Source organism: Rosa chinensis, chromosome 5 (genome assembly GCF_002994745.2).
Source record: "Rosa chinensis cultivar Old Blush chromosome 5, RchiOBHm-V2, whole genome shotgun sequence".
NCBI lineage: Eukaryota > Viridiplantae > Streptophyta > Magnoliopsida > Rosales > Rosaceae > Rosa > Rosa chinensis.
Window position 1 is genome coordinate 47,018,566 of NC_037092.1, and position 27,688 is coordinate 47,046,253.

Here is a 27,688-nt window from a genome sequence, read left to right on the forward strand (position 1 = left end):
AACTATGTTGCACCATAAGACTTGCAGATCGATCATCATGGAGTTCAAAGAAGAAGAAGAAAAAGAAAAGAAAAGAGCAAAGTGTGCTGATAACATGTTATAAACTAGAGAATAAGAGAGAGATAGAATAGATAAACAAAATGTAGGAGGAGGTAGAAATGCGTGTTTCATTCTCATTAGACCCCTTTATATAGGAGTAGTGTTTATATCATAAAGACATAGCTAATGAGTATTTTCAGTGGACAACCACACACACACACATATATATATATATATATATATAATATTTACAACAAGAGTTAGTAATTTTAAGAAAATAACTTAGCCAAATGAGGCAAAATACATATTAAAAACGTCACATTTTGTGTTCTTATCACTAATCGCGAAATTTTGATAGACATTAAAGTGTTACTGGAATTTATAGTTGATTTACCATTGTAATAGTTTGTAAACTTCTGGTGGCAAAGCAAAGCAAAAGTACCATTTGTGATTTTTTTTCCCTATCCAAAAACCTTCTCTCTTAGCCAATTTTTAAGTTATACCTAAACTACACAAATTTAAGTAATTCCAACAAGTAAAGTTGAACATTTGTAAGGAAGGAAAGAAGAAGAGACTATCACCGGCTTAGTTGAATCCAATGTCTAACTTGACTTCTTAATCGGTTGAGTTATAAGGTCAAAACCAAATGGAAAGAGGGGATCATAATGTTTGTCACCAACATTCATAGGGAGCTGATCTACTGTCTTGAACCAAGTCCTAGGAAGCTTGCCGGTAAATAATCGCCAAAGAGAACATCTGTAACTCCTTGACCTTCAGTTCCAGGTAGCCATGCAGCCACAAGAGCATCCATCAATGAAATGTAGGGTTCGATCACAACAGGACGGCCAGAGATTACTACAACCACACACTTGACTTTGCCACATACATTGGTGATGGTGCTTGGACCCGGTTGTGCAATTGTCAAATTTAAATTGTCCCCGTTTGTCTCCGCATAAGGGAGCTCTCCAACAACAACAATGGCATAGGAGAAGTTGTTTTCCTTGACAAAATCAGCGCCGGGACTTTCACTGAAGATGATTTCGGTGCTGGGGTCTACTGCAGCTGTGATGGCACTTAGGATGGTGGCTCTTGTATTGATGAAATAAAGTGTTTAGGGTTTTGAGGTAAGCAATAGTGTATATATAAGAAGTATGCTAAATTATGAAATAAAGGTGGGAACTTGTTATATATATGTACCAGAAGTATAGTTGTTTCCAGTAACTCCTTGCCAAGTGACACTCCAGCTACCACACTGATAACCCAAATTATTAGCATGAGTTCCAGCAACTAGATTCTTGGGGCCTTTTTAGGGAGTGGTAGTATTGGTGTACGTATCTGCATTATCTCCGTTCTTCAGAAGAACAAGCTACTACCTCACCGCTTCCCTTGCCAAATCTCTGTGTGCCTATTTGTTGACATCAAGTAGTTGGTTAATTTGGTTACTCATATGAAGCTAGCTAGACTAGTATTAGTACAATAAGTGATAAAAAATAACCTGGCTTCCAAGCTGGTCAACAAAGCTCTCATCAGCCAAGGGGTTCTCAAACAGACCCATAGTGAACTTGACTCACAAAATTCTCCCAACTGCATCATCAATACGACTCATTGGGACGAGTTTGTTGTTGACATGATTAGTTAGAATCCCAATGAACTCAGTATGATTAAAGGGAACCATGACCTGAAATACACCAAGAAGCATTTTTACTGTATCACATTATCTTGAAACTGTAGTGTATCACCTCGATATGTAACATCTGTATGTTGCACTAGTAAGTGATGACATCAATCAGTCATCCTGAAGATAGAAACTAACCATGTCAATGCCAGCTTGAATACCAGCAAGAGATGGGTAAGTTTGTTGATACCCTGCCAGTCAGAGATGACAAATCCCTGAAATTTGAACAAGGTACCAGAGGAGGATGAGAAAAGTTAGTACTAATTCATTCATGTTCCTGAGAAATTAGGCATGGACTTTTAGGCTGTTGTATACATACGTACCCTGAACTTAAGCGTGTTCTTAAGAAATTGGGCGATGAGCTTGTGGTTAGCATGCATCTTCGTTCCATTCAAGCTGGAGTAGGAAACCATGACAGTGGATACGCCCTTGATGATAGAATGGTAATAACCAGGCATGTGAATGTTCAATAATCCATGCTTATCAATCACGGTATCGTTCTCATTGATGCCCTTAATCGTACCACTGTCTCCAACAAAGTGTTTTGCGCAAGCCGCTACCTTATCCCTATCGATCATAAGCAAAATTCATTCACACAAGGCCAGCCAGTAAAATTTCATAGTAGTTTTTTAGCGTCATATATGAAATTATTGCATTATGTTATCTATATATGACTTAATATAGGCTGTTCAGTAGAATAGTTTTACAACTTACTTTCCACCAACAAATGGAACACCCTTCCGTGAATCAGCTGGTATTTCGCCTTGCAATCGAAGTATGATATCAGTCATTTGTTTTACGATTTCAGGATCCTCGCTGTAACTCTCGTAACATACATCTACCCCATCTTGGATCTCTGCAGACCTGTTGTGCAGTTTATAAGGTGTAAGGTTATTTTTTACTAAATTAGTTCAGTAAACAAGTCAAGTTACAAGAGAAACATTGCAACTTTGCTAGAATTGTTCAATCAATCAACAGCGTACCGCAACACATGGTGAAAAAGCATAGTTAATGGCTTAATGCCAGCAGCTCTAACTACGAGAGCAGTTGCAGAACCAATTTTCTTCACAAGTTCTGGATCCCTGCACAAGATGGCAAAATTGTTATGCAAATTAGATAACGCCTAACAATAGTTTAAAACATTTGTTATTTTGGCCATCTCTTTAGAAATTTTGAAGCAAGGCCAAGCCACATAAATTATAAATTAAAAGCCATATATAAGGAAGTAATTTTTCTGAAGATCAGTCAGCAGCTTCCAAACTCATAGCACACAAATATATATGCTCCTAAAGAAGCGTGTATATATATCGACACACACACACTCTTCATATATAGACACACACACACACACATTTCACACATACATACAAACAAGAAATAACCCTGTCTTGCAAGTTGCAACAGATGTATCATATTACTTAGTTAATTAATTAATTAATCTGACTGATTGAGATAATAATATATTGCATAAAATTAAATATCGTATCAATATAAGGAGGCTAGAGATGACTGGCCTGGTAGCTCCAAGACCAACATTATGAGGGAAAATGGTGGCCTTATAAGCATTATTGTGGCCATGAACAACATCAATTGTTGTGCGGAAGCGTAACAAACTCAATATTAATATGGAACTAGATAAGCGACCAAACAACGAAAAAGAAAGCAAACACAAAAACACAAGAATTTATAGTGGTTCACTCAATCAATGTGATTGAACTACGTCCACTTTCGGAGCCGGCGAGAAATTCCACTATAATCAATTGGAGAGAATACAATTAGAGTTTGATGATAAACTCTCTACCCAAAATTCCAATACCCCAATAACCTAGTTAACTCCCTCTCTTTGCAATATTGGCGACATATATATGTGTTGTCTAATTAATCTAGATATACATATATATATATATATATATCCTATCCTAATTAACCTAGGGGCCTTGCCCACGTGATCACCATGGGCCATTCAATTGGATTTTGCCCACCAATTAAATAAAGCCAATATTCAATAATCTCCACCTTGGCTTTATTTTGATGTAAATTCTCCAAAGCAAAACTTAAAAAAACAATCGCCGCTCCGACATCCCCGTAGGGAATTTCAAATTCTACAAACACCAATCAAGTTCAAGCACTCAATGGAACCGACTTTGTCAACATATCAGCAGGATTATCTGCAGTTCCAATTTTGAGGAGTTGAACATCACCATCCTCCACCATCTGACGAATCTTGTGAAATTTGACATTGATATGTTTAGTATGAGCATGAGTAACTTGGTTCTCTGCTAAATGAATAGCACTTTGACTGTCACAAAAAATATCCACATATTCTTGAATAATTCCCAAGTCCTCAAGCAAACCACGAAGCCAAACTGCTTCTTTTGCACCCTCTGTTACCGCCATATATTCAGCTTCTGTAGTCGACAAAGCAATTGTAGATTGCAAATTCGACTTCCAACTCACCGGTCCACTAGCAAGAGTAAACACATAAGCTGTAGTAGATCGGCACTTATCCAAATCACTTGCGAAATCAGAGTCCACATATCCAACAACACATTGACTCTTCTTATCCTGCTGAAAAACCAATCCAACACCCACAGTACCAAGAATATACCGTAGAATCCACTTCACTGCTTGCCAATGACCTTTACCTGGGTTATGCATATATCTGCTCACCACACTTAAGGCCTGTGAAATATCCGGTCTAGTACACACCATACAATACATCAAGCTACCAACAACACTAGCATAAGGAACTTTAGCCATATATTTCATATCATCATCTGTGCTAGGAGACATAATAGATTTAAGCTTAAAGTGAGAGGCAAGAGGTGTACTTACAGGTTTAGATTTATCATTCATGCCAAACCGATGCAGTACCTTCTTCAAATATTGCTTCTGTGACAAACAAACTTTGCCGCTTGATTTATCTCTTTCAATTTCCATGCCCAAAATCTTTTTAGCTTCTCCCAAGTCCTTCATCTCAAATTCACCACTTAATTGTGATTTTAATTTATTTATCTCCACCTTGCTCTTAGATGCAATTAACATATCATCAACATATAAGAGCAAATAAATGAAGGTCCCATCCTGTAGCTTGCGAAAATAAACACATGGATCATAAAGACTCCGAGTGTACTTCTGACCGAACATAAATTTATCAAACCGCCTGTACCACTGCCTTGGAGATTGTTTCAAACCATATAATGATTTATGCAGTTTGCAGACCCAATTTTCTTTACCAGCAATTTTAAACCCTTCTGGCTGAGTCATATATATCTCTTCTTTTAATTCACCATGTAAGAAAGCAGTTTTTACATCAAGTTATACTAACTCAAGATCAAACTGTGCAACCAAGGCCAATAAAATACGAATAGAAGAATGCTTAACAATAGGAGAAAATACCTCATTGTAGTCAATTCTTTCTTTTTGTGCGTAGCCTTTAGCTACCAATCTAGCCTTATACCGTGATCCTTCCTTTTTAGCAAACACCCACTTGCAACCAATTGCTCTCTTCCCATGCGGTAACTGAACCAACTCCCATGTTTTACTCTTGTGAAGAGACTTCATCTCCTCACCCATAGCTTTTTCCCATTCTACACAATCTGCATGTATGACAGCTTCTTCATAAGTAGTAGGAATTTCTTCTTCAGTAACTAGAAGTGAATAAGTCACCATATCATTAAGCCAAGCTGGCTTTTGAGCATTCTTTTTCCCTTTGTAGTTGCAATTGGGCCATCTTGCTGTGTAGGCTCTTGGGTTGGAGCCTCTACTTCAATACTCATGTCCTCAATATTTAAATCATCTGAATCAACATTAGGACTCACTGGATCAATTGGAGTTTCAACAATTTTTTTCTTTAACTCCACCTGCTGCAAACTCTCTACGATCATTCTCTGCTCTTCAGAATTTTTCTGCTTGTTCTGATCAACCATAATAGCCTCATCAAAAGTTACATCTCTTCTTACAACAACTTTCTTCACATCTGAACACCAAAGCTTAAATCCCTTAACACCCTCATTAAATCCCAAGGATATAGCTTTCTTGGCCCTTGGATCAAGCTTGCTTTCCCTGACACGAAAATAAGCAGGACAACCAAAAATATGTAAATAATGATAATCAGTAGCAGGTTTACCAGACCATACCTCCATGGGAGTTTTTCCCTCAAGTGCAATAGTAGGTAACCTATTAATGAGATGGCTTGCATACACAACTGCCTCAGCCCAAAATTCTTTGCCCAATCCAGCATTAGACAACATACACAAAATTTTCTCCAATAAAGTCCGATTCATGCGCTCTGCCACCCCATTCTGTTGTGGTGTCTCTCTAACTGTGAAGTGTCTCACAATGCCCTCATCTTGACATAATTTCAAGAACGGATCAGATTTGCATTCACCCCCATTATCTGACCTGAGCCTCTTAATTTTTCGACTGGTCTAAGTCTCAATCATCTTCTTCCACTTGACAAATATATCTAAGACTTCATCTTTATGCTTCATGGTGTACACCCATACTCTTCTAGAGAAGTCATCAACAAAAGAGATAATAATGCTTACCTCCCAAAGATGCAGTTTTGGTAGGTCCCCATACATCAGTGTGAACATAATCTAGAGTACCTTTAGTCTGATGAACTGCGGTACCAAATTTAACTCTAGTATGTTTTCCCAAGACACAATGTTCACAAAATTCTAATTTTCCTGTCTTTGCACCTTTCAATAGACCTTACTTCACTAATCCCTGCATTGCTTTCTCACCAGCATGTCCAAGACGCATATGCCATAATTTTGTATTGTCTGCATCATCATCTATAGTCTCAGATATTGCTGTTTCACCTGTCACTGTGCTCCCTTGTAGAAAATATAAATTTCTGAACCTTTCACCTCTTATCATCACAAGTGAACCAGAGACAACTTTAGCAACTCCACTTTTCAATGTAATTGTGTGCCCTTTTGATTCTAAAGTTCCCAAAGAGATAAGATTTTTCTTCAAATTTGGAACATACCGGACATTAGTTAATTCTCTGACTACTCCATCATGCATCTTGAGATGAATTGTACCAATCCCTCTTGTTCTGCAAGGACTGTTGTCTCCCATCAAAACTATTCCACCATTCAACTCCTTGAAAGTAGAGAACCACTCCCTATTAGGGCACATATGATGTGAACAACCTGAATCCATAATCCAATTGTCAGAATAACCAACTGCAGATGAACTAGCCAAAGCAAACTCAATCTCTTCTTCTTCAAAATCTTCAAAAGCTGATGAACAACTCAAAGCAAAATCAAAGTCGTCATCTTCATCATCTCTTACAACATTCACTTCAGAATCCTTCTTGTCTTTATTCTTCAACTTAGGACAATCTTTCTTCCAATGACCTTTGTTGCGACAAAAAGCACACTCATCTTTTGCAGGAAATTTACTTCTTGACTTGGAACGAGATTTACCTCTTTTTCCAGTAGGTTTTCTCTCATCAGATCTGCCCCTTACTACAAGTGCTTCACCTGAAACATTCTGAAGTTGCTTCTCTTTCTTTCTGCACTCATTATTTATCAATGAATTGCACACATCATCAAATTTCACATCATTCTTTCCATGCAACAAAGTTGTAATCAAATGGTCATACTCGTCAGGAAGAGAATTTAGCAAACACAACGCTTTATCCTCATCACTAATTTTCACATCCAAATTAGCCAAATCTGCAAGTATCTTATTGAAATCACTGATGTGTTCAGACACAGAAACACCCTGTCGATAATTAAATTGAAAAAGCCGCCTCTTCAGGTGAAACCGATTTTCAGCACTCTTGATCATATATTGGTCTTCTAATTTCTTCCACAACTCTTTTGCAGAAGTTTCTTTCATGACAAGGAATTTCTGATCTTTAGCAAGGCACATTCTGATAGAACCACAAGTCCACTTGTTAATTCTCGCCCACTCCACATCATCTATGTTTGCAGGTTTATCTTCCAGAGCTATATCCAATTCTTGTTGACACAAGACATCCATCATCTCACATTGCCACATGCCAAAATTGTTGGTGCCATTAAACTTTTCAACTTCAAATTTGGCATTACCAATTGATGGCCTGGAAGTCGACCAACGCGAAGAACCTGAAGACTTAGGCCCTTTCTTTTTCTCGTCAACCATGATTTCCAATCAATGAATCAACTCCCAATTCAGAACCAGAGCTCTGATGCCAGTTTGTTGTGCGGAAGCGTAACAAACTCAATATTAATATGGAACTAGATGAGCGACCAAACAATGAAAAAGAAAGCAAACACAAAAACACAAGAATTTATAGTGGTTCACTCAATCAATGTGATTGAGCTACGTCCACTTTCGGAGCCGGCGAGAAATTCCACTATAATCAATTGTAGAGAATACAATTAGAGTTTGATTATAAACTCTCTACCCAAAATTCCAATACCCCAATAACCTAGTTAACTCCCTCTCTTTGCAATACTGGCGGCATATATGTGTGTTGTCTAATTAATCTAGACATACATATATATATATATATATATATATATATCCTATCCTAATTAACCTAGGGGCCTTGCCCACGTGATCACCATGGGCCATTCAATTGGATTTTGCCCATCAATTAAATAAAGCCAATATTCAATATCAATGCCATAAATCATAGAGATTCCAAGGTGGCTAGACAATGAACCGTTTTGAAAGTCATTGAACATTTTGATCCAGTCCTGTGGAGTGGCCTGCGGCTGCAGTACGCTTCCTCTGCCACTCAGTACACTGCCTATTGAGTAGTTCCACATGATCTCAGCTGTTGCATTTCCATGTTCCAGCTGCGTCATCTGCCCCACCTTTTCTGCTACTGTCATTCTGCCCATCAGGTCCTTGATTATAGCATTTATCGGCTTCTTTGGGTCCTTGTATGCCATGTATTCTACTTCTGCTGCCCAGAAAGATAGCCACAACACTCCCCATAACAGGACTAACGATGTACTTCCCTTCATCACAAATTCAAACCTAGCTAGTGTTGAGAATATATATACATCCCACATGGGAAAAATGGGGCCTTGCCTAGAAGTTTATAAGGGTTTGGGTCACTCCATCCATTGCCAATTGGTTTTAGATGTGAACCCCAGATTACTTTATCATGGTATCAGAGCGGGTTACCCACGGGTGCATGCCTAACGGCCACACGGACTCCACGTCACCCAAGTTGTCCACGTGTATGGCTTGAAAATTTGCCACACGTGCGGGGGTGTGTTGAGAATATATATACATCCCACATGGGAAAAATGGGGCCTTGCCTAGAAGTTTATAAGGGTTTGGGTCATTCCATCCATTGCCAATTGGTTTTGGATGTGAACCCCAGATTATTTTATCATCTAGCCAGTTGCTTTTTAAGTAATCCATCATATATATAGAATTAGATAAAGATATTGCACCTAAGAGAATGTGAAGAGGATACGAACAAATCAATATACACAGAAAGCACATATATACCTTTTAAGGTTTTTTGCACCAACTGTGTCTGAAGACTTGGGTGAATGATAATATAATACCCGAACTTACAAAGTTATCAAAGTAATACCCAGACTCAATTTTTCTTATCAACGTAGTACCTGCGGTCGATTTCCGTCATGGTGCCGTTAATCCGAACACGTGTGACGCATGTGAGGTTGGATGATGACAACAAGACTGATTTGCCTTAAATGTAGGGTCATATCCGATATTTTACCTATTTTTAATTAAAAAATAACTATTTACCTTTTATTTTTTAATCATTTTTTTCTACAGTCTCGTCTTCTTCCTCTACTGTCTCTGCCTTTCGACTTCTTCCTCCTAAAAGCCCAGCTTCAAATACAATCTCTCACTTTAGACTCCACTCTAACTCCATTACCATGCTTGACCATTTTCTGATATACCGGCTTGAATTTCTCTTCTTTAAACTCACGATATGAATTGGAAATCTGTTTCAATTTGAGGTAATTAAGGGTTCATTCTCAGTCCTCATGAACGTTTGGTGTATTTTAGGCGGTAAATTTCTGGGTTCTTTGTTCTTGGCTTCTAGGTTTGTTGAGTTTATGGGTTTCTTTTTTTTATCAAATAATACTTGAATTAATCAATAAGAACTCAAATCCAAAATTTCATCTTCAATAATTGATCAGATTTTTTTTTTCTACTGGGTTCAAGAACATGAATGAATCAACGTTGTTGTGATTCTTCTTTTGCTTTTTTGCTGGGTTCAAGAACATGAAGATGAAGAATTGTTGGGTCAAGTGTTACCAACATGAATTTCTCTTCTCTAAATTCATGAAGACCATTTCCAATTCGTCTACTTCCTCTACCATTTCTCTTGATTCAAGTGAATATATGGGCTTAGAAAACCTGGGTTGGCCTTGTGGATTTTTGCTGAGATGGTGCGAGGATGAAGAAGACGAAGAGGGCATGGAAGAAAGGTCTTCATCGCCGGAGTCGACAATGGGAATGAGAAGCTCTCAATCTCGCGGCTCTCTGTCTCTGCTGCTTGCCATTACAATTGATGACGATGACGACTTCTCATCGCCCATCACCCACGGACCCAGAAATTCAAAGCGAGACCCAGAAGATGAACTTGAACTTGAAATTTTCTTTTTTTGTTGTTCTTTAAGTTTGTATCAATTGATTGGAACTCTAGAGAGAGAAAGATGGCATCATAATGGTTTGCTGGGTTTAAGAAGAGGAACATGAATGGGCCCAAGAACATCAACGTTTGCTGGGATTTCTTTTGTTTTTGGTTGCTTTTTGGCTGCATTTAAGATGATGAACATGGTTGATCAGAAAAAAAAAAAGAAAAAAAAGTCGATGAGCATAGAGTTTCTGGAGGAGAGAGAAAAATAAGTTTTTTTTAATTTTGAATTTATTCATTTAAGGTTTGATGGAGTGAAAAAGTCTTTTTTGCCCTCATTTTGCGACTCATGTGCGTCACACGTGGTTAAGATTGACGGCACCGTGACGGAAATCGAGTGCAGGTACTACGTTGATAAGAAAAATAGAGTATGAGTATTACTTTGATAATTTTGTAAGTTTAGGTATCATATTGTCAGTTACCCAAGTATCTAGACATTGTTGGTGAAAAAAAGCCTACCTTTTAATAGTAGAGAATATGAATTCACAGGATCGACAAGCTAGAATGTTAGACTATTAATGGAGTCATCATATATAGAGGAATAATTTGCACGTAGGAGTGATTCAAGGGATAGGTTTAATTTGGATGAGAACAAATTTATGAGTCTTATCTAATTTGGATGATTCGTAGGAATATAATTTTAGCATAATTAGTTTCCAAACTGGTCTTTAATTTGAAGATTTCGAAAACCTTACCAACTTAATTAATGACTCTATCCATTTTTCAGAGCAGTCATGGACTCATCGTGCATATTTGAAATTCTCTTTTAAAAAAAGAAAAAAAAAAAATAATAAAAAAACTCTTTTTTGGAATTTTTTTGCCCTTCTCTAGTTCAACTCTAAAAATATCGTGTCTAAACGTGAGGCGGTAAGATGAAGTTAGATTTTTTATTTTTTGGGCTGTAGTTCAAAAAAGTTAAGTAACAAAATATTGAGATAAAGTTTATTCTAAAAAAAAAAGGAACAAAGAAAAAAAAAATTAACACACATGAGAGTTTGTGTTAAGAGGAAAATATTGAATAAAATGTTAATTAGATCCTATATTCAATTGTCCTCTTAAGGTTGTTCGAAAGGATTTGTTTCCCATCTAGACCACCAAAAAATCTCCCAAAAAGTTCCTAATGAGAGTAAAATTATCAGGTTCCTCATATAGCGGCGGGATGCCAGAAACCCGAACCCAGATACGAACATGTTTCATTGAAGCCTCAGCAATAGGTAGGACTCCATCATACTCCTCCAGACAGACCGGAGCACGATCAAAACACCAAATTCCTCTTCTAAGAACCTTATTCCGTTCTTAGATTGATTCAAAAGAGAATAAGAAAACATTATCCTCCCTTTCCTATACCCTAAAGTCCCTTTCCACCATCCATGTTAAGAAGAAGTGAGATTTGAAGGCAACAGAGTCCACAGGTCTGCGAGTAAGAGATCTTCCAAGGAGAAAAGATTGGGAGGATTTGCACACAGAGCCTCCACTCATCTTTCCAAGGTCTGGGGCTTTACCACCCTCGGCAAGAGCCAAGGAGGCAGCGAAGCTAGTAGTGACTGCGTCAATGGAGGCCATGAAAGAGGAAGAAAAGTGATGGATCTGGTCTGGTAGGAGAGAGTGGCAAAGTTGCCGTGCTAGGGTTTTGGGAGAGGAACTAGGGGAGAGAAACTAGGGTGAGAGAAAATCTCCTTTTGATTGATACCAATTCCAGCTTTTGAAGGCTCTTGTTAACTCACTGATATACTTTATTAGGATGATGAGGTGAATATGACTGATAAAATCAAAGCATAAATTGCTCCATGGAAAGATCTCAGAGAGGTACAATCATGAGATATCATCAGAATGTTGACTAAACAGAGCAGGGCAATGGAAGTTCTCATTGCACGGAAATTGCTTTTCTATTTACTATCATGTAATAAATTTTTTGCAAAAAATAATTTACAATTCAGTAACTTATTAGGATGAAGAAAATTTAGGGGAGTGAAATCTAAACTCCCCAATTTACAATCCAAACTTGTTTTTTCATTTTTTAGTTGAAATTTTTATAAAAAGAAAAAACGTAAGTTAATAAAGGGAAAATTTAAGTTACTAAAGAAGGAAACATAATGTGGATTGTAAAATAGGAAGTGTGACTCACACTCCCTAAAATGTAAGTATTCTTGTGTGGGCTTGATTATGGTGAATGCTATTGACGTTGTCCGGGCATCCCAAGTTTAGGCAAAAGTCTCATTGATAAAGGAACAAGAGCAATATGAAGTATGTTGAGTGATTTGGAAAATGAGGAATGTTACGTCCCAAAACTAAATTTACCGGTTTACTAGTCATTTGGACGGTAAACGACAATTATTTTCACCTTTTACTTTATTCGATACTTTTAGTGGCCCTAAAAATTGACCTTTTGTTCGGAGAAGTTTTTGAGAAAATTTCCTTCATGAAAATCATAGAGAACATTAAACAGAGTCCGTGCATACATGGTACATAAAAATCGGAGTTCGTATATGAAAGTTATAAGCGAAAAGGTTGAGTTACTGTTCATGGTAACTTTCTATATATATGGAAAGTTACTGTGGTAGGTTTCCAAAACCAGAAAGCCACCTCGGGTAACTCCCTCTCTCTCTCTCTCTCTCTCTCTCTCTCTCTCTCTCTCTCTCTCTCTCTCTCTCTCTCTCTCTCTCTGCGTCGCCCTCCTTCCTTTTCTTCTTCGATTTGCCATTGTCCGGCCACCAAACGGCGAGCCCCTGGTGGCGGTCGGTTCATCTCTTCCTCCCCTACACGCCTATGGTCGTGGGTCACGGTGATTTGGGCAAAGAAGCATGAATTGAAGCCTGGAAGTATACTGTACCAGTTGACGTTTTCCGGTTATTTTTCCAGATTCCGGCCATCTCTGGCAATGAAACCAGGTCTAATAGGAGAGCTTGAGCCATAAAACCTATTCCTCCAAGTTTCTTGCCTCAACTTACACCATGGAGAGAGAATTAAAGGAAACCCGATTTTAGGGTTTGAAGAAATTCTGGGTCTTCTTTTTTGGCCTAATTCCTGCAATTTAAGGTATATCTAGGCTTAGGTGCAGTTGAGAAAGTTGTTTGTATTGTTGTTGTGAAGATGTGGCTAGAATTTGGTGGTCGGAAGTGGAGTTGGCCGTGAAGGCATGTAGGGCAGAAGTATATTTCCTGTTTTTAGCCAATTAGATCTTGTATTAGTTGTAGGTTCTGTAAATATGTTTTGGTGAAAATTGGAGAACTTTGATATCGATTATGAATTTATGAAATTTGGAGTTTCAGATGTCGATTTATGGGAATCTGACCTTTGGATTTCCCTTGTTCTCACTATGGAATACTTTAATCGACGGATTGATATTAGTGGTGAAGTTTGGGTTGAACTCGAAAAGAAATGGAGATGTTGGGTTTACGTGGGGTTTTCGGTTTTTGTTTTGGAATCATAATTAATTGTCGATTTGTTGTTTATGGAATATAATATTGTACAGGACAAGGTACTGACCCATTGCTCAACGAGGATCGTTGGATATGAGTTTGCAATGCTCGGACTTGGATTTATGACTAATGATGATTTTCGACGAGTTATTTTCCGATATGATTTCCGGAATTAAGTACGTATATCTTTATTCATCGATTTTGTGATTTCTGGAGGATTTCTGAAAATATGATTTTTTCCGATGGAATTATATCTATCTATCATTTCTCGTTTGTTGGTTTATGGATTTGAGAATATCTTGGTGTGTGGGACACGTCATTGATTCATTTTTTTTCTCATGAGATTTTCCGAGTACGGTTAGAAATTGTACTCGTGTTTTCATTTGCGAGATATTGGGGAAGCCTTTCTGATTTTCGATTTTTCGCATGATATTAATCCATCATACCTAGGTCTCCATATTTATATTATTGCTAGCTAGCCTAGTAGTACTCCTCCTTGCTTACTCTGTGTTTGTGGGTGAGTTGAGCAGAGCATGGGATGCTCAAGAGTCTGGGAGGCTCCGACCCGAGCCTGGGAGGCTTCCTTACTTGTATGGTGATAACTTCTTCCCCATACACTATTGTTATTGACTAGCGGGGCTAGTCCGGTTTGTTTAACCAGCGGGCCTGATCTTATTTTCTTGAGCATCGGAGTCTCAATCTTTTTACTTGGCTGTTTGTGACTAGCGTGCTTAGTCGGTTTTCTTGAGCTGATTATCATTCAGATTATTTTCTTTAATTTTTGCATGAATTGAGCTTTAAAGGAATAAATGTGGGAAACTATAAAACTCCTTTTTCTTTACAATTACTTATTTTTGTCCGCTCACACTAACGTTTTTATGTACTTTCTCCCTGAGTCTTTCAGTTTCATTCGCCTAGTCTGCAGAATAGCTGTTTCGGCATAGTAGGATTCGAGGCATAGCATTTGCTGCTGTTGTTTTCCTTATTGTAGGTTATTTATTGAGCCTACTTGTATCTTGATTTCTTTTTCATCTTGTAGATTGCTCTGATAACCTGTGAGACAAATGTTGTAAAGTTTGAGAGTTACACATGTGTATTTGGATTATGTTGTATTATTCGGTTTTCAGTTGTTAATTGTAGAGTTGTGATTTGGGGAGCAGGGCGGTTCCAGAAGAATAAGGATGGTTTGTTAGAAGTGTGAATGTGTTTCTAGAAGTTTTGGGTAGTCTATTTTAGGGGTGACTCTACTGAATTTTCGGTAGAGTTATTCCTAAGGTGGGTGCCAAAGGGCCACCTCAGATTTCAGGGTGGATTTCAGGGTAGGTCTTGTCAAGGAACCTCTTAGCATTATCTATGTGCTCATTTTGATATCAATTCAGCTAGTTTTTGGTTTGATGAGAGCAAAGCAGCTTTGGACTATGAGACTCTTCTTCAGACTCTCTCGAAGATTCATCCCATAAAATAGCAGGAGAGACATGAGGTTGAGTTTATCTATACTTATATGGAGAAGGGTGATGAAGGATTAAACAATGATAAAATTAAGGAGTTTCACGCTAAAAAGGCTAAGGAGAAATAAAGTGGAGTACAAACTTCTCAAGCTAAGAGCTTGCAAGGTTGTTACTGTATACCCCAATATCCAAATTTACTGGTTTTCTATTCATTTGGACGGTAAATGACAATTATCTTCACTTTTTAACTTCGTTTCGATCATGTAGGGGATCAAAAGTTGACTTTTTGTTTAGTTCAGTTTTTTAGGAAACTTCCTTTTGTAAAGTTGTAGAGCATGGTAAATTGAGTTCATGGACATGTGGCACACTAAAGTGGGAGTTGTAATGAAGAAGTTATAAGGGTTTCAAGTCAGTGGCAATTTGTAATTTTTCTGAAAATTTCTGATACTATAAGCAGCAGTTTCCTTTCCAGAAACAACCATCTTGGGAACTTTCTAGAAGTGGAAAGTCGTCCCCAAGAACTAGAATTTTCAATTTCGGCTTCAAACCTTCTCGACCTTACCGGCGACGATTCCGACCACCTCAGGATGTGAAACCGATCACATTCTCTTCGTCTTGGAACGATATTTCCGATCATATATACTTTGCATCATATCATTCACTGTACATGAGGAATCGAAGAAAAGAAGGTACGACGCTTTTAGGGCATATTTTTCAAATTTCGGTCAATTTCGGCCAAATTGGACGTTGAGACTAACTGGGTTTTGTTCGTCTTGCGATGTTCTACCTGAGGAAGACAAATTTCGGATTTGAGCGTTTTTGGCCCCAAATCGTTTTGAGGTACATTTCGGCTTCTACACTTAAAATTGGACTGTGTTAGTTGAGAAAATTGTTGGGGATGATGAAAGGATCATGGTGATGAAATTTCATGACCCAATTCGGGGTCATAGGTGGCGGCGCTAGGGTCACGTCCGGCCACTTTAGGGTTTCTAATTGGGTGATTCTGGTAGAGCATGACGTTATAGACATGTGGTTTAGTTTGGTTACCATATGATGAACTTTGGGATCGATAGGAATTTCTGAAGTTTCAGAAATTCAAGTTTCAGTTCGGGAAGATTTGACCGTTGGATCGATCCCATTTTTCGATAGATTTTAATAATTATGGAGCCAACATAACCTATGGAGTTTGAACTCGTTCTCACATGATTTTGAGCTTTTGACAAATTATAGTTTAGGGGTTTCGCTTTTGTTATCATTAATTTAATTTCAATTCTTGAAATCTATTTTTCATTATTATCAATTTGTTCACGATGATGTATAGATCAAGCTCAAGGAGAAATTCATCGGACGACTATCATAGCTGTGACTAAGTGAGTGGACATTTGATTTTAAAATAAGGGACTAAATTTAGTTTGCCTCCTCCAACTTTGAGGCAAACATTAGTTTGGTCCCTAACCTTTTTTTAAAGGGCTAAATACTAGTTAGTACCCTGTGGTTTAGGTCCAAAATCAATTCAGTCCCTGGACTTCTAATTTCATCAAAAACACCCCTACACTTTTAATTTTGTTCTAATAGGTCCAATTCGTTAATATTCTGTTATGGGTTCAAGTTATAGTTGGATTATTTGTTGAAAAATTATTTATTTTTATTAGTAGGACTCACTCCTAAATTGACTATGTAGACCACCTCGACACCACGTCATAAAACATAGGCCATATATGAGCCACATTAACAAGTTAAATAACTCAATTGTTGGAAAACTAACAAATTGGACCTATTAGATCAAAATTGAAAGTGCAGGGGTGTTTTTGATGAAATTAGAAGTTCAAGGACTGAATTGATTTTGGACCTAAACCACAGGGTAGTAATTTGTATTTTCACCCGCATCCAAATTCTCTAATTGTAACATCACAAGCTGAGTTTGGCCCGACATGAGGGCCCACTTTACAGACTTTCACCCTCAATTTGGACAAAATGTTCAAACTACCCTTCCCTCCTCCTCTCCTAAATCCCACAACCCTCTCTAACCCCAAAAACCCAGATCCCTTCGTAGCTCCGCATAACCTCCACCAAGAGCGCAACCCAACCCTCCTTTCCTCTCCTACGTCACCTCCGGCTCTTAATCCTCTTCATCATCAAAACCAATCTTCGACTACACTCTCTCTCTCCTCACCTTCATCTCCCAATCTCCCCAAACCCACTATCTGTACTTTTCAAATGCATCCCCACCACCACCCAAACAATCAAAATTAGATTTCTCTACACCTTCGCCACCCAAATCATTAAAACCAAATTTCTCCTTTACTTCCAAGAAGCAACGCGCCATACACGCTGTTAACTCAACTAAGCCATGTCCACAAAAGTCCATAACCCAGATTCATATATGAGCAAACCTGCACAAAAAAAGGCTTGAACCAAAGATTGAAATTTTAGTCAAAATGACAGAATCCCAGAAGAGAAAGATGAAAGCTTTAGAAATGGGTTACCTTGGAAAATATATATAGGGGGAGTTGTTGGGATTTTTGAGGTGAGTATCATCGTCATTCTGGGTCAATTGGGACTGCTCAAATATGAGAGTGGCAGAGAGGAATGACGAGTATGAATTTGAGATCTTCATCTTCTTCGTCTTCTTTCTTTACAACCATCGCCGCCTATACTACCATCTCGGACATCAAAATCTCACTCACCGAACTGGGCCAGGTCCATGCCTAGCTCGTCAGAACTCAGCTCTGCCGCATCGTCTCCTCCCTCAATGATTCCAACCACCCAGATCGGATGGTCCTTCTCCCGGATAAGAGAACAATGTTTCGGCAATTTTCAGGTGTAGGAGAAAAGAGAATGTGGGTCGTTGGTGGAGGAGAAGAGAAGCGGCGATAGAAAATGTCGATCTGATCCAAGACCCATATCTTATGGGATTTATTATTTACTAATTTTATTTATTGAGATTATTGAGTTTAAATGTCCATTGTGCCCTTTTAAGTTTGCAAAGTGGGCCCTCATGTCAGGGCCAACTCACCTTGTGACTTCACAATTGGAGGATTTGTAAGCGGGTGATGAAAATTAAAAACAAAGGGACGATCATGATTAAAAAAAAAAATCAGAGACCAAACTGATGTTTGCCCCAAAGTTGAAGGGGGCAAACTGAATTTAGTCCTAACATAAATTATGCATGCAGTACTACTTTCGAGCATTTATTTTATTATGAGATTTATTTATCATTTACGAGATTATTAGTGAATTTTCTTTCCAAGAGCTTTTATTTATTATTGAGCTATTTAAATTATGAGTTATTGAGAAATGGTTTACGAAAAGTGGTTGATTAAGAAAATATTATGAGGATTAATGATTTTTGAGTATTTGAGGACGGTTGCATTAATGAGATTTTATATAATTTGTTTTCAAGTATTTGTTTATCATATCGTTTTTACCATGATATTTAAGTGTGATATTGAAGTATTTGAGTATAAACGAGTTATCGAGATTTCATGAGTTTAATATTTTAATGAGATTGAGTTCAGTTTATTCGAGGAGGTAACTATGAACAATGATGATTATGTTAGCGCATGTATGCATTACCTGGTTGATAGTATCCTTCATGTAATAGTCTGGTTGGCAGTACCCTCCAGAATATATGTTCCGGTCGGCAGTACTATCTAGATGGCATGAGATAGTTAGTTGGCAGTACCCTCTAACTATCTATTCCAGTCGGTAGAACTCTCTGATGAGTCTTCTGGTCGGCAGTACCCTCCAAATGACATGAAATGGTAAGTCGGCAATAACCTCTAGCCATCACTTCCTAGTATTCCAGTCGGTAGTAACCTCTGATGCTTCAATGGTCGGTAGTACCCTCCAGGTGGCATGAGATGACTAGTCGGCAGTTCCCTCTAGTCATCGCCTATTTTACTAAATGAGTATTTTTTATTGAGATTTCTAAAGTGATTTTGAGTTGAGATTTCCAGTATGATTTGAGAAATTTCTTTATGAGAGGTTTTGAGAGGATTTTTAGATGATTTACAGAGAATTTGAATTGATTTTGAGATATTAGTATTAGTAATCGAGAGTATTTTATCCAATTTGCACTGCATACTCGGTTTTTAATAGAATAAATTGGGAAATCATTAAATCTTATTTTTATTTTCTTTAAAATAATTTATTTTTCGTCCAGTCACCCTAACGGTTTTCAAATGCTTTTCCTTGGGGTTTTCGGTTTTATGCTCCTAGTCTGTAGATAGGTTGAGGTCGAGTGTGCGTAGGCGTCGAGGGAGTGTTCACTGCTTCCGACTTCCTGTAGTTTAAGTGTTTAACCTACTTATACTTTATTTTGGTTCATTGTCTAGACAGCTCTGAATACCGACATAAATTGATATTTGAGATTCGAAATTAGTTTATTTTATATGAATTGTGGAAGTTGAACTGTTGAGGAGATATTGTTGGCTATTAGAAATGTTCAGTTGTTTTATCTTAGGTTTGGGTAGTCCACTTTTAAGGGAAATTCCACCAAAATTAATGTGAAATTTCTTCTAAGGTGAGCCCTATAGGGTCACTTCGAATTTCAGGATGAAATCCAGGGCAAGTCCAGTCAGTTACCCTACTAAGAATATGATTTGTACTGTAAAGCTGAATCTTTGATTATTCTTTGCAGCTTTCTGAGAAATTCCTTGGTTTCTTTAGATTTTATTTTGCTTTTGGCCATTCTGTTTTGTTTGAGGTTTTGGTTTACATGTCATCCTCTCTTTCATTACTTTTGTTTTTCTCTCTTTTCTTTAATGAAATCCTCGTTTTGCTGATTTATGAAAAGAAAAAAATATATTTTCTTATGTGGATAGCTACTCTTAAGCTCAGTTTGAGCTCTTTATGGTAGTTATTTGATGAGGTGTATGGAACGCCAGGTACATATTCTTCGTTGGGAAGAGTTGTGGTCCACTCAATGGAGATGGCTTTTCAGGCTTTAGGTTCACTGCATACGTACCTATGAGTTCATGCCCATCCCTGAGGAGACCCCTATAATGTGTGTAGTGGTCCCCCCTCAGCTGGTATAGCATTACGGTAAATAGTGGATTTTTTGAGTCCTGCAATCTGGAAGTAATGGTTGTGGCACCTTGGGATCACAAGGGATGGGTGTGGCTCTTTTTTTGTTTACACGTTTATGTTCCAAAATAAGTAGAGGTTTAATAGAGTTTAGCAGCCAGTTTGTAATTGAGCATATGTTGGGTCCTGTCCACTTGAGATAGACTATCCATGTTTAGTTTAGATTTTATCTTCTCAAGATGCTACTTGGACATGACTAAGCCACATCTATGAGGACAATGATGAAAACCTTAAGAGATTCCATATGTCATTTTTACTAGGAGGCAAATCAAGTAACACACTTGTTGGCTCGATAGGCTCTACATGATACCTTTATTTTACCTTATTCCATTATCCTCCCTTGTTATATGTGGCCTCTTTGTGTTGTTTTTTTGGGTCAAATGAATTTGACCACCTAGTTAAGGATTGTATAATCTTTGATTATCTCTAATAAAATTCGCATCTTGTCTCCCTGAAAGAAAAAAAAAATAGATACTTAAAAAAACATTTTTTTTTTCTTCTAAAGTTCAAAAGAGCTGACAAAGTCAAATTCTATTATGTTTCTAAATCCACTATAAAAGATAAAAATTTGGTGTTTTCCTCATGTTCTTCTTTGGTGTTCTCCTCACTGTGTTCTTTAACATAGCTGTCAAGCAAACCCCAAGGTTTCTTTTATAAATTATTGTCATCTACTACTCTGATCGTGATGGTTTTATAATCAATGGAACTTGCAATCTTTGGGTCGTGTTGGTGGTGCGTGGGGTTCCAGTCCTTGATGGTTATTGTCATTATAGATTTGTTGCTGCAACGGTGTTAGTTGATTTAAACTTTAGTGAGATGTGAGTGGTTACAGAACCTGGATTTGAATTTTGTGCTCTTATGGGATTGGATTTTAGGTTACAGGTCTTTTTTTTTTTTTTTTTTTTTTTGCGAAAAGGGGTTTGGAACCCAGTCAAGCTGGGAGTCTCATCCCCACGCCCATGTTATTTAATATAGATTGATGCATCGGGGGGCACGTAATACCTGTACCTAGAGCATTTATAGAAGCATTACAAAAATCTTCATAGAGGACATCCTGTAAGTAATCAGGAGCCTCCCCTAACGATAGGTCAGAAACATGACCTAAACTAGCAAAATGGGCAAATCTATCCGCCACTTTATTTGCTTCTCTGAAGATATGTCGAATTACAATAGCATTAAAAGCAAGTACATAATCTTTACAATCATCAATAATTCAACTAACCTCTGAGTTATCCTCCCCTTGGTTATTCAGGGTATGCACTAAAACCGACGAGTCACTCTCAACTTCGACTTCACGCCATCCTTGGTGAATGGCTAGGAGCAGCGCTGCTCTACAAGCCTCAGCTTCACATTGAAAAACAGAACCTGCATTCGGTAGAAGCTTGGACCACGTAGCCCAAACCTTACCCCTAGAATCCCTCACAACAACACCTATCCCACCTCGACCCCCATCTTGCTGGAATGACCCGTCAATATTCAACTTGAGTCTACCACTGGGAAGGAAGACCTACTTTGTTTTCTCCCTTCTCCTAGGCTGTCTGGCTTCCTTAATTGGATGCAAACGTTGGTATTCCAGAAGAAGTTGGTTTGACCATGCAGAAGCATGCATGGGATTAAATATGCACCCATTCCACACAATATGATTCCTCTCTACCCATATAGTACAAAGAGACATGAAGAAGATACACACTTGTTGCATGGGAAGTACATCCACCATATCCAGTATCCATGCACGAAGAGAAGTTGAGTGATTGTTCCTTGCTCGCAAACCAAGTGCACCGAAGAGCCAAAAGCATGCCACCACATTACAGTCTTTGAATAAATGTAAATCAGTCAACATGCCAAAAGCATGCCACCACATTGCAGCGCCAGAAGCTGCAGTTGTTGCTGTCTTACTAAGTCTAGGAATCAATTTTCGATTCTTACTTCATCTCACTCTAAAGAATGGATGTCCGTGTGAAGTCTTTAGTATGCGGAGCATCATATCACGACCAGGATGTCCTAGTCGGTCATGCCAAAGTCAGTATGTGTCAGAATCCAAGAGATCTTCTCTTATGACATTATTGGATTCAATAGGTCGAATTGTAGTGACATAAAGTTCACTAGATTGACACATAAGCTTCTCTAAGATGTGCTTTCGTCCGTAATTATTAGAGGTAATGCAAATGAACTCTTTTCCATTCTCATTATGCATTTCCGCATGGAATCTGTTGGCTCTTATATCTTTAAAGCTCAATAAGGTTTGATTTGCCTTAGGAGCGTAGAGAGCTTCAGTGACTTTAATCAAGGTGCCATTTGGCAATAGGAATTGGGCCATTCCATGTCCTTGAAGTAAACCTGATGGCCCAGCCACCGTAGTCACAAAAGAATATGTAGGCAATATCTCTAAGAATAATTGCCTATGTTGTAGAATGGTGTGCGTAGTCGCACTATCTGCAAGACATTGTTGTTCATCCATTTCTAAAAGGAAAGCTCATAATTAAAAAGGAGTCATAAAGAAAAGAACTTAACTTTTATTAATAAGCCAAACGAAATTACATCATCATTTCTTTAACCAAGGAAAATCTAATCCAATAAAATAGCTAATGCAAAACAATGGTAGTCGTCTAACTCCTTTCGGTAATTCCAATGCAAATGTGACTAGGTGATTAGAGAGATGTCAGTGGAGCAAAGCTCGCTTAAGTACCACTTATCTCAAAACCTTCCTAGACATCACACTTACATTGAGTACGCCTACTTTGAAGAAACACTAATATCATTGGCATCTACTACAAAAATAATATGGCAATTGCCTACAACTCTTGGAAAATAAAAAGACTTAATCAAAATCGCCAGTTTCTGGGTCATGATCCTTGTAGTCTTCCACCCTTAGATCAAGATCACGATCTTGATCTTCTTGTTCCATGTAATTTGCCTCCCTTGCATCATGATACGTTTTGTATGCGTTTGCAACATTCTGGGGTGCTTTACACGCCTTAGCCCAATGTCCAATTGATCCACATCGAAGACAAACATCATTATGGTCAGGATCCCTTGATTGAGGCGCCTTTGGGACGCGATTTGGACGACCATTGCTCTTGGTGGCGTCACCACCATGGCCGGAGGCTCCGCCTCTCTCTCTCTTCACATGTTGACCTCCACGGTTCCATGCCTCTCTTGGAGATTTCCTTCCTCTTTAGGGCGAGAATATGGACCATAACATCCAGAAAATTGTCCCTACTCTTAGGGTTTCGCTCCTTCCGTCCTCCCTTGGGGGTGTGACTATAATTATTCTCCGGAATTGACTTGGTTCCCACGGGTCTAGAGTTATAGTTCTTCACAAGTATGTTGTCGTGCTTTTCAGCTACGTTGATGGCGCCAATGAGCTCATGAAACCTTGTGATACGTCCTGCATTCACATCAATCCGATAATTCTTTGAAATCATCAGAGCAGAGACGGGGAAGGTAGAGAGAGTCTTCTCGATCAACATTGTATCAGTTATGGTTTGGCCACAAAACTCCATCAAAGACTTGATACGAAGGGCTTCCGAGTTATAATCAAGCACAGACTTGAAATCACAAAAGCAGAGGCTATGCCATCTCACTTCTAAATCAGGAAGCAGGGAATCAGGAACGTTGCCAAATCGCTGCTCAAGTTCTACCCATAGCTTTCTTGGGTCTTCCTCATTGAGGTATTCACTTTGGAGCACGTCATTCATGTGCCTTGTCATGAGAATTATGGCTTTAGCTTGATTTGCTTCAAAAGCAGTAGCTTGCTCAACGAAGAGCACGTTCTGACTACGCTCTTGGATGGTTTCCAGAAGTCTATCAGCCTTAAGATGTTGGTGCACATCTCGGACCTACCTATGGTATCCTGCGTCAGTTGTCTCCAGTGGAACTGTTAATGTTTGTGACCGAGGGGTCTAATTAACGTAAAGAATAAGAGAGTGAGAGAGAAAAGACACAAGAAGTATAGTGGTTCGTCTCCCACGTCTCCCGCCTTAGTGGGAGACTACGTCCACTTGAAAGGTTAACTATGTGTGTTGGGCCTTGCTGCCCAAGAGGATTACATGAGATGTAATGGGATGATGCTTAAGTGGGAGGAGGAGTCTCTTTTATAGGTAAAGGAACCCCTCTCATTTACATTTTCTTCAATGTGGGACAAAGAGTATGTCGTGGTTGGGTCCCACCATGGCTCGTGGGCCGGCTAAGAGAGGGTTACTTATGCTTGGTGATGTAGAAAATAGCTTGCTAGTAGAGATATCTACAAGTCCCTGAAGTCCCCAAGTAAGAGGGGCTTCTTGGTTGGGGAGTTATAAACATGATGTCATCAAGCATAAGTGACGTTCGGGCGATGCCCAGCCTCTACAAGTCCCCAAACTCCGTAAGCAAGAAGGGACTTTTTAACCTGTAAAACAAAAAGGCGTGTGTTTGTAGAATGCTTATTGTATTGGGCAACGTATGTAAGTTGCATTGCTATGCTTTGGCATATACGAATGTATAAGGTGCATGATACATGTTGATGTATACATGTGAATGGCGCCGAGTATGATCGATTATGACGTATAAACTCGAGACCGCTTATGGTTGTGTGAACATATCGCGAATAAGCATATGAATTGCATATGATGCGTGTAGTGCTTGCAAGAGAACGAACGAGGTTGAGTTGACGAGGTTACGCTCGGTGTAAGTTGCATGAGTGCCTTGAAGGCAAGCGTTTGCAATTCGCGAACGATGAATACATAAACGCTTGTGTTTGTTTGGTTTTCGCTCGTATTAATGGAACGCCAAAAGAATTCGATTTGTTGCAAAGGACAAATGGTAGAAGAATTCAATGTTCCACTAACGTGTATTATGTCAAGGGGATGTGAGTCTAAAGCTTGGAAATGCCGGAAGGCAAGAGAATGAAAGCTCGGGGGTGCCGGGAAGGTTTGAGCGGAAAGCTCGGGGGTGCCGAGAAGGCGTGAGCGGGAAGCTCGGGGGTGCCGGAAAGGCGTGAGCAAGAAGCTCGGGGTTGTAGGAGAGGCATGAGCAGGAAGCTCGATGGTTGCCGGGAAGGCATGAGCGGGAAGCTCGGGGGTGCCTAGAAGGCGTGAGCGCGGAGATCGTGAGCGGGAAGCTCGAAGGTGCCGGGAAGGCATGAGCAGAAGTTCGGGATTGCCGCGAAGGCGTGAGCGAAAGCTTGTGAGTGGGAAGCTCGAGGGTACCGCGGAGGCGTGAGCGTGATAGCTCGTGAGAGGAAGCTCAGGGATGCCGTGAAGGCTTGAGCGCGAAGCTCATTAGAGGAAAGCTCGGGGGTGCCTCGGAGGCGTGAGCGAGAGAGCTCGTGAGCCGGAAGCTCGAATGTGAAGCCCTGAGGCGTAAATATGACCGCTGCTAATTATGCTGGGATGTATGTAAAAGTCCTCGAAGTCCCCAAGTAAGAGGGTTTTCTTGCAGGGTTGATACCAAAGCGTAGCTTTGTACCATATTGGGAGCATAATTAGTGCAAGTGTGTCATCCATCTAGAATTGGTCGGAGCGAGCGCTTATGCCCTTTGGGGTGGGCCCCTGCTAGGCCCTCCAAGGAGTCCCCCACTCCTGGCAATAGACCTCCGTATGGTAGAAAAATTGTTTGATGAGGGGAGCTGCGTTTAAGCAGTGGGTGTTAGGTAGCGAACCTAATCTTTTATACCCAAGCGTCGGGGGTTAACCACCGGATCAATGGCTGCCGTGGGCTGCGTTAACATGTCCCTTTACTCTTTCCCGAAGGAGAAAAGCTTAACTTGCAATGCCGCGTAGCGGTCATTGCCATTATAAGGCGTTTACCTTACCGCTTGGCGGTTGGTCGTGAACTATTGACTCGTGGAGTCTAGACCCGTTTAGGTCTTTTTCCTGTGGGGAAAGTTTGACAAAGTATGGTGCCCGGAGGCTAGATCATATGTTTACATAGAGTATATATAAAGTTTGTAATTGTATGAACAATGCCAAATAAGTATAGCAATTAATAATATATGGATTTTATGGCCATGTGACATGCATATTAGATAATTGCAAGTGTAATGGGTGTCCATATAAAATTTTGGGAGTAGCTCCCAGTGAATAGTATGAAGCCTTGTGAACTTGGAATTTTAATTAAAGCATGTTGGATGTGTTTGAGCGAGTTAGGTTGTGTTTGAGCAAGTTGGGTGTAGTTGAGCGGATAGGCGCTATGCGAGCATGCAGGGCATGGCCCAAGCAAGTCGTGGCCATGCTCGATACACAAGTGAGTCGTAACCGTTGCAAGTGCTTATCCGAGCATGTTTAATTAAGTCAAGTGTCACAAGCTTCTAGATATGACATAGTCTTAAGTAAGTGTCACATGCGTATTTAATTGAGTTGCAATTAAATAGTAGCATGGCATATCTTTATAGCATGTACTTGTAGTGTGGATGCTAATAATATTTTTGCCTTGTTGTAACCATGCTAAGGATCATGGACACATGTAAGTGCATATCAAGTGTGATATATTGTAGGCATGCTTAGAAGTTATGAAAGCATGTTAAGTCATGGTTATGGCTCTAATTGCAAGAGCGTAAAAGGTAAGATATAGTTACTTATCTTATGCAGATTTGCGAGGCCGTGCGGTGAGGCCGCTAGGCTTGGGTACTGCAGATTTGCTAGGGGATCTGCAATGGTGATGTCGGAGGAAAACTTGTCGGAGGAAACCTTGGCGGACGAAGCTAGTCCGAGGAAAGTTTGGAGGGCGAAGCTTGTCCGAGGAGAGCTTGGCGGACGAAGCTTGGCCGAGGAGAGCTTGGCGGACGAAGCTTGTCCGAGGAAAGCTTGGCAAACGAAGCTTGGCTGAGAAAAGCTGGGCGGACGAAGCTTGGCTGAGGAGAGCTGGGCGGATGAAGCTTGGCCGAGGAGAGTTGGACGCACGAATCTTGGCCGAGGAGAGCTGGACGCACAAATCTTGGCCGAGGAGAGCTGGACGGACGAAGCTTGGCCGAGGAGAGCCAGGTGGACGAAGCTTGGCCGAGGAGAGCTGGACGGACGAAGCTTGGCCGAGGAGAGCCAGGTGGACGAAGCTTGGCCGAGGAGAGCTTGGCGGACGAAGCTTGTCCTGGAAAGCTCAGCAGATGAAGCTTGTCCGAGGAGAGCTTGGCGGATGAAGCCTGGCGGGCGAAGCATGTCCGAGGAGAGCTTTGCGGATGAAGCTTGGCCGAGGAAAGCTTGGCGGACGAAGCTTGTCCGAGGAGAGCTTGGCAGAGGAAGCTTGGCCGAGGAAAGCTGGGCAGACGAAGCTTGGCCGAGGAAAGCTGGGCAGATGAAGCTTGTTCGAGGAAAGCTCGGCAGATGGAGCTTCTCCGAGGAAAGGTTGGCCGATGCTTGCTATTGTTGACGCTTGTACTTGGCGGATGAGCTCCTCAGCTAGAGTAATGAGA

The 27,688-nt window shown here is 39.7% G+C and overlaps 1 pseudogene; it reads right to left on the reverse strand.

Moving 5' to 3' along the window:
• Nucleotides 1-641: 641 nt before the first annotated feature.
• LOC112203948 lies at nt 642-27,434 on the reverse strand (annotated as a pseudogene).
• Between the last annotated feature and the right edge of the window lie 254 nt (nt 27,435-27,688).